Raw genomic sequence first — 8,618 nt, forward strand, 5'->3', positions numbered from 1 at the left:
TAGAAGGTTTCAAATAAGAAGCTCTCGGCTTATGTGGGGAAATTATAAGCTGAGTTTTGGAAGCATTCGGGGAATTTTCCATTTTTGCAAGTAAGTGGAGAAAATATCAAAACTTTTTTGCAATCTACTGCAAATGACACGAAGGCTTCGCCCTTTGGCTGAGAGACCTGTGCCATCTGCAAACAGAGATTTTTGACACCCTGGTGGTAAATCAGGTAAGTCAGAAGTAAAAATGTTATACAATATGGGCCCCAGTATGCTGCCTTGGGGAACACCAGCTCTTACAGGTAATCTATCAGATTTAGTATTCTGATAGTTTACCTGCAGTGAGCGATCTGATAAATAATTTTGGATCAGTTTAGTAATGTACAGAGGAAAATTAAAATTCATCAATTTTACAATCAAACCTTCATGCCAAACACTGTCAAATGCTTTCTCTGTATCAAGAAGAGCAACTCCAGTCGAATATCCTTCAGATTTGTTGAGCCGAATTAAGTTCGTAACTCTTAATAACTGATGAGTGGTTGAATGCCCATGGCGAAAACCAAATTGCTCATCAGCAAAAATAGAATTGTCATTAATATGAATCATCATTCTATTTAAAATAATCTTTTCAAACAGTTTGCTTATTGAAGAAAGCAAACTGATAGGGCGATAACTAGAAGCCTTAGCTGGATTTTTGTCCGGCTTCAGAATTGGATCAACTTTGGAGTTTTTCCATTTATCTGGGAAGTATGCCAATTGAAAACATTTGTTAAATAAATTAACCAAAAAAGATAAAGAGCTCTCAGGAAGTTTTTTGATAAGTATGTAGAAAATACCATCATCACCCGGGGCTTTCATATTTTTAAATTTTCTAGTAATAGATCTCACTTCATCCAAATTAGTTCCCAACTAAGGGTCAAAAACATTATCTTGGTTGAGAATGTCTTCGAAGCTTCGTGTAACCTGATCCTCAATTGGACTAGTGAGACCTAGACTAAAATTATGGGCACTCTCGAACTGCTGAGCAAGTTTTTGAGCCTTTTCGCCATTTGTTAATAAAATTTTATTTCCCTCTTTAAGCGCTGGAATTGGCTTTTGAGGTTTTTTAAGAATTTTTGGTAATTTCCAAAAGGGTTTCGAACTGGAATCCAACTTCGAGACATTATTCTCAAAGTTGGTATTTCTCAGATTAGCGAAACGTTTTTTAATTTCGTTTTGCAAATCTCGCCAAATAACTTTTAACGCAGGTTCGCGAGTTCTTTGGTATTGCCTTCGCCTCACATTTTTAAGACGGATCAGTAGCTGAAGATCGTCGTCAATAATAATGGAGTTGAATTTAATTTCACATTTAGGAATTGCAACGCCTCTGGCTTCGACAATTAAATTTGTTAAAGATACGAGAGCATTATCAATATCACTTTTGGTATCGAGAAGTATATCAACATCAAAATTCCTATCGATATACGTTTTATATAAATCCCAATCAGCTCTATGATAATTGAAAGTAGAGCTGATTTGATTATAAATGGCTTCTTGTGAGATTTCAAATGTCACAGGAAGGTGATCAGAGTCAAAGTCAGCATGAGTTACTAATTGGCCTCACAACTGACTTGAATCCGTTAAAACCAAATCAATTGTCGAAGGATTTTCGAGTGGATGAAAACAAGTTGGGCCATTGGGATATTGAATAGTATAATATCCCGCAGAACAATCTTCAAAAATGTTGCCGTTGGAATTGCTTTGAGCATTATTCCATGAACGGTGTTTGGCATTGAAGTCACCAATTACGAAGAATTTTGATTTGTTGCGAGTCAGAATTTGAAGATCAGCTTTCAACAAATTCTTTTGCTGCCCATTATATTGAAAAGGCAAATAGGCTGTGCAATGAAGGAAAATTGACCAAAATTTATTTCAACAGAAACTCCCAAGGTTTCAAAAACTTTGGTTTCAAACGAAGAAAATAATTTATGTTTGATACGTCTATTAATGACCATGGCGACCCCACCACAGGCGCTGTCAAGACGATCATTTCTGTAGATAAAATAATTTGGATCTCTTTTAATGGAGAGTCCGGGCTTTAAATAAGTTTCTGTTATAATGGCAATATGCACATTATGAACTGTTAAGAAGTTGAATAATTCATCTTCCTTACCCTTTATAGAGCGGGCATTCCAATTTAGAACTTTCACACAATTATTTAGATCCATTAAAACGGAGTCCGATAACAATTTTTTGTGTGTACTTTATACCAACCTGAACAGCTTCTGGTATGGTATTTGCTTTGAATATTGCATCAATCATGTGATGTGCTTGCCACCCGTTGACGAGCGGCAAAATTTGTTTGTGAATTGTGGTGGGTATGAATTGCTAGACCGGTAACTGGTTTTGAAATTTGAGCGTTTGAAAAATTTTTACCCGTCGAATCTGGGATCCGATTGGAATTTCCCGTCATAAATTTTGCACGGGAATTCAAAACTTTTTTGCGTGAAGGGCATTCCCAGAAATTGGATTTATGATTGCCCCCACAATTTGCACATTTAAATTTATTGGAATCTTCTCTCACAGGACATGCGTCCTTGGCGTGAGAGGTTCCACCACAAATCATGCATTTAGCATCCATGTGACAATGTTTGGTTCCATGTCCCTACTTTTGGCACTTACGGCAATGGTTGGGGTTTTGGAAATTTCCCCCAGGCCTGCGGAAATGTTCCCATGTAACACGGACATGGGACATAATACAGGCCTTTTCCAAACTTTTCATATTATTTAGTTCACTTTTGTTAAAATGAACTAAATAAAATTCTTGAGAAATGCCCCTCTGGGAAGTACCAGAGTGGGATTTCTTTTTCGTCTTAATTACTTGGACTGGTGAAAATCCAAGTAATTGAGAAATTTCAATTTTATTCTCATCCAGTGATTTATCATCACTGGGGAGACCTTTCAAGATAACTTTGAACAATCGCTCAGTTTTGTCGTCGTATGTGAAGAATTTATGGCGCTTCTCAGTTAAATACTGAAGAAGACGTTTGCGATCGTCAAAGGATCCCGGCAGAACGCGGCAGTCACCCTTCCTAGCAATCTGAAATGAAACCTTGATCCCCTGAAGGTTACTCAAAATCTCATTCCGGAAGCCAGAAAACTCGGCAACAGATACCACAATTGGCGGAATCCTTTTGCTTTTCGCATGAATCGAATCACCTGGGCTAGAGGTATATTCGATTTGCTCAATTTCATCATTAATCAAATCGAACTGATTGCTCAGTTCGATTGGAGAAGAATTATTTCCGATATTAGAGTTAGAAGAAATATCTGAATTCTCCAGCTTCCTTCTATTTTTTCCGCGCTTCGGCAGGACGGTCTTGAAGCCTTGTTTCTTTGAAGGAAGTGGAGAATTCAGAGACTGGGGGAGTCTCTTGTTTTTATTAATGCTCATGGCTGAGCGTGGAGACGTGACCTTCTAAGAGGTTTTTTCCCAGAACGGTGTCCCTGCAGGATTACCACCGCTTGTCGGAATTTTACTTCCGCAAACGGGTCCAACGTAAAACGAAGGCACGGGTCCTTGCAAAGATCGTAACGGGATCAGTAGGTACAAATAGCGCTAAGAAGCGCCGTTGAAATTAAAATAGCTTCGGGTAGTATTAAAAACTTCCTTCCGCAAAGAGAGAAAGAACCGCACAGCACGAAAGCATGATGCGGTCTGAAATAATAGAAAGTGTTTTTTTTTCTTTGTATCTTCATTATTACAGCCTTGGCTTGCTCACCTCTCACTCTTAGCGCACATCCACGGGAGTCCTCATCGCTATTCTTATTGTGGAGCTCCATCCCGAGTGCTATTTTAGGATAGCGCCCCATGTTTCCACCGGTGGTTTCTGTTATAGGCTTGGTTTTAGGTATAGCGTCTTTGTAAACATATTGAGTTCTCACCGGGCGTTGCTAAAAGTAGTAATCTTCTTCTTCAATGGCTCTACATTACAACTGGAACTTGGCTAGCTGCTCAACTTAGAATTCTATTTGCATTTACTCAGATAATAATTTAAAGCTTTTCTGTGCCCGCCATTGCATGAGTATGTACTTTGTGGGACAACTACGCCCAAAGAGCCTACTTGAAAACATCCTTGACCAAATCGGGAATAAAACTTGCCATTTTCCGGAGGGCAATTCTACGCTTTTGCTCGCAAAGCTGGAGACCCGTCGTAGTACCTAAATTTACATCAAACTTTTATGTATATTTTTTCACTGTTATTACTTCTGGATTCCCTTCCTCCTGGAAATTTCCTTCGAGAATTTATACTTGCAGTCGAGGAAATTCCTCCTGAAATTCCCACCAGTTTTCCTGCAGGAATCTTTTGACAAAATCCTGCAGAAATGTTGTCACATTTGTTTTCTCTCTGAAGGATGTCTTGGATATTTTGTAACATCCGAAAGAATCCGAGTAATTCTCTTGGAAAATCTTGCTAGCGCTAGGTTTTCAAATGAAATTACAAAAGAAATTAAAGGGCCTTTCCAATTTTAAAAATCCCGAGAGATTCTGGAAGAAATTCTAAAACTATTCTTGGAGAACTGCTAAAGATTCTTAAGAGAACTCCCGGAGAAATCTTCCAGGGATCCTAGATGAATTTCCAAAGCAAATCATGTTTAAATGAATGGCCTCGTGAATGACAGAAAAGAGAAACTTGTGGGAGATTTTCTGGAGGAACTACTTGAAGCGCCGGTGTGCATCGCTCCTAATTGGGTTGTTTAGCAGAGAAAAATATAAGATTTTTTATAGTTTAACATGAAGCACATGCTTTGCTGATATCCAACATATTTTTATTTTGTTTGTAAACCTTTTATTTACATTTTTATACAGCAAACAATAAGCCATTTCAATCGATAGAATGACACAAACATTCAAAGAATGACAGTTGGCCCATGCAGCATAAGAACAAATTTTAAGCCCCATATAAATTTAAAATGCAAATTAGAAATAATTCCGGGGCTCCAAAAAATCTGAAAAATTGGGGAAAGGCTCAGTTTTTCCTGCAGATTCAGAATGTTTTAAAACATCGATACCCCTAAACAACCCAATTATAGCTGATTCATTACTGTAATTACTCCTTTGCGGAGTTGAACTGGGGCACTATATCCAAAAAATTGAACATTTCGAACATTTTTCCTTGCTATTCAATTTACGCCGAAATTGTTCTGAAAAAGAAAAGCAGATTTTCTGCAATTTTTTTATCAAAACAAAAGTGACGTTTCACAACCGAATATGCGCTAAATTTGGAGACTCATGGCTTATTTTTAGTTGCGTTTTCATTTTACTTTCTCGTTTAGGTACTTCCGGTGTAAAAGTGGGTCCCTATAAAGTGCCCGAAAGGGACCCAAATGGGGACTCCCGTGGAGGTGGAGAAAGTGGTATGGTATGCTTTGTATGCCTTTTTGTATTTTCCATTTATCGACTTTTCTTAAGGTTTTTCACAGTTAATGACAATAGGTTTCAGTCAATGATTTTTTGTAACCAATTTTATTTGCTAATTATATAATACATGCATTCATCTCTTAGATTAGGTGTTCCTTGTTTTCTTAGCTATGTCCATTTAGAATCCGGAATAATAAAACATCTGTACCTAGGTAACGGATTGACATACAAATAAGGTTAATACATCAAAACAAAGTTAAGGGAAAAATATAAATGCAAATCATTTCTAGTTTTCCTGTGACAATTCGCACTTTCTTCTTTATTCATCTCATCAAACGCTGCACACATCCGGAGACAACTTCCTTGGCACATTTGTTCCACATTTTGGTTATCTGAGTCGCGTCCCGAGCTGTTTATCCACTTTTCTCAAGCTTCCGCTTCATTATTGCCACAAATGTCTCGATGGGCCAAATCTACAAAACGGCAGTTGGGGGGATTATGTTTTATTGTTGAAATCTACGTTATTATCGCGGTACTACTTAATGACTTCCCGGCTGTAGTGGCGACTCGCCAACATCACGGGACCTTTATGGGCTTTCATGAAACTTAGTTCGCGGTTTTTGAGACATTCTTCCTTGTACAGCTTAGAGTTCATCGTCTTATTCGTCACGAACATTTTGGTCTTTGCTCTGCAGCTGCATATCCCAAATCATCAATTTTTTTTTGGCAAATTTGTCCATAAAAGCAAACTTAATTTCGCAGGAACAACTCTTCATGCCGTCCCCATGCAGAATTTTTGGCCAGGAAGCTATCCTAAATACATTTTGACGTATGTTCCACCGTCTATGAGCAAGATTATATTTTTTCTCTCCTCTCGGATTCTATCTAGAAATTTTTTTGACTCGCTGCACGAAACACCATGAAATTTATACCACAGAAAGTGGGCGCCTAGGTGGACATACCGCTGTAAAATAATTCTTGCAGGGTCACTTTCCATGCCGCTGCAATACAATAAATGATTCCAGATTTTAACTAGACAGAGCTTTAACACTATCATCCTTCTTTGATATGTTACATTTTAAGTTATTATTAATACATTTCAATTGCCACTGGCAGTTAGTTTTCATCTGGTTGAATTGAACTATGTAGGAATTACTATGTTTTAAATTTAAACTAAACTTAACCGTATTTATACTAAGAGTACAAAAGGCAAATCGTTGCAATAGAGGAAACCATGCGTCGCAGCATGCATGAAATAATAAAAATTACAGTTGTGCGTTACTTCTGTATTGAGTGGTGGGCCCTTTAAAACGCGAGTACTTTGAAATTTGGATTCCGTGAGAAGTGACCTTAAGAGGCTCTTAAGCCTCTCTCAAAACCTCGTTTCAATAGGCCTGAAAGCCTCATTTCAATAGGCCTGAAAGCCTCATTTCAAGAGGCTTGGAATCCTCCTTTCAAGAGGCTCAGAAGCCTCCTTTCAAGAGGTTTAGAAGCCTCCTTTCAAGAGGCTTAGAAGCCTCTTTTCAAGAGGCTCGGAAGCCTCCTTTCAAGAGGCTCGGAAGCCTCCTTTCAAGAGGCTCGGAAGCCTCCTTTCAAGAGGCCCGGAAGCCTCCCTTTCAAGAGGCCTGGAAGCCTCCTTTCAAGAGGCTCCAGGAAGCCTCCTTTCAAGAGGCCTGGAAGCCTTTTCAAGAGGCCTGAAGCCTCCTTTCAAGAGGCTCTGGAAGCCTCCTTTCAAGAGGCTCAGAGCCTCCTTTCAAGAGGCTCCAGAGCCTCCTTCAAGAGGCTCGGAAGCCTCCCTTTCAAGAGAGGCCTCCGGAAGCCCCTCCTTTCAAGAGGCTCCAAGCCTCCTTTCAAGAGGCTCAGGAAGCCTCCTTTCAAGAGGCTCAGAAGCCTCCTTCAAGAGGCCTGGAAGCCTCCTTTCAAGAGGCCTGGAAGCCTCCTTTCAAGAGGCTCAGAAGCCTCCTTTCAAGAGGCTCAGGAAGCCTCCTTCAAGAGGCCTGGAAGCCTCATTTCAAGAGGCCTGGAAGCCTCCTTCAAGAGGCCTCAAGCCTCCTTTCAAAGGCCTGGAAGCCTCCTTTCAAAGCTCAAGCCTCCTTTCAAAAGGCTCAGAGCCTCCTTTCAAGAGGCTCAGGAAGCCTCCTTTCAAAGGCTCGGAAGCCTCCTTCCAAGAGGCTCAGAAGCCTCCTTTCAAGAGGCTCAGGAAGCCTCCTTTCAAGAGGCTCAGGAAGCCTCCTTTCAAGAGGCTCAGAAGCCTCCTTTCAAGAGGCTCAGAAGCCTCCTTTCAAGAGGCCTGGAAGCCTCCTTTCAAGAGGCCTGGAAGCCTCCTTTCAAGAGGCCTGAAGCCTCCTTCAAGAGGCCTGGAAGCCTCCTTCAAGAGGCCTGGAAGCCTCCTTTCAAGAGGCTCGAAGCCTCCCTTCAAGAGGCCTGGAAGCCTCCTTTCAAGAGGCTCAGAAGCCTCCTTCAAGAGGCCTGGAAGCCTCCTTTCAAGAGGCTTGGAAGCCTCCTTCAAGACGCTCTGAAGCCTCCTTTCAAGAGGCTCAGAAGCCTCCTTTCAAGAGACCTGGAAGCCTCCTTTCAAGAGACTCAGAATCCTCATTTCAAGAGGCTCGGAAGCCTCCTTTCAAGAGGCTCGGAAGCCTCCTTTCAAGAGGCTCGGAAGCCTCCTTTCAAGAGGCTCGGAAGCCTCCTTTCAAGAGGCTCGGAAGCCTCCTTTCAAGAGGCTCGGAACCCAAGTAGCACACGCAACATCTTCCAAAAAGCACCTTGTTTCTATTCAGTTTCATTAAAGGCATTGGAAAAACATCAAAGCACGAAAAAGTTGCATCAAGATGTCAAAAACGTTCGAGTTGTGATCAATGTTTCATTAACATTGCAATGCAGTACGTGTTTGACATTTGGAAACAAACAACCAAAGAATACTGCACTTTATGTTGCAAACACGAAACAAAATCATCAAGTTGCATATTTATTACCATGTAACTTGAATGCGTCTTAAAAATTTATTTGTTTGTTTAAATTAAGTTGCAGATAAGTTGAGTGTGTCTTCATTTTTAATTTAGCATCGTACAACGTTTTGACAACTCACATTTTTTTCCGGTGATGGTGCAATCAAGTAACAGAAAACCAGAGTTCAAAACTTCATAATCGTATGATTTTTATGGTGAGTCAACCTGCAGTCCCTTCGAAGTGTTGAATGGTGCAGTGGTAGAGTGAAGGACTATCAATTCCAAGA

The sequence above is a fragment of the Armigeres subalbatus genome, chromosome 3 (genome assembly GCF_024139115.2).
Source record: "Armigeres subalbatus isolate Guangzhou_Male chromosome 3, GZ_Asu_2, whole genome shotgun sequence".
NCBI lineage: Eukaryota > Metazoa > Arthropoda > Insecta > Diptera > Culicidae > Armigeres > Armigeres subalbatus.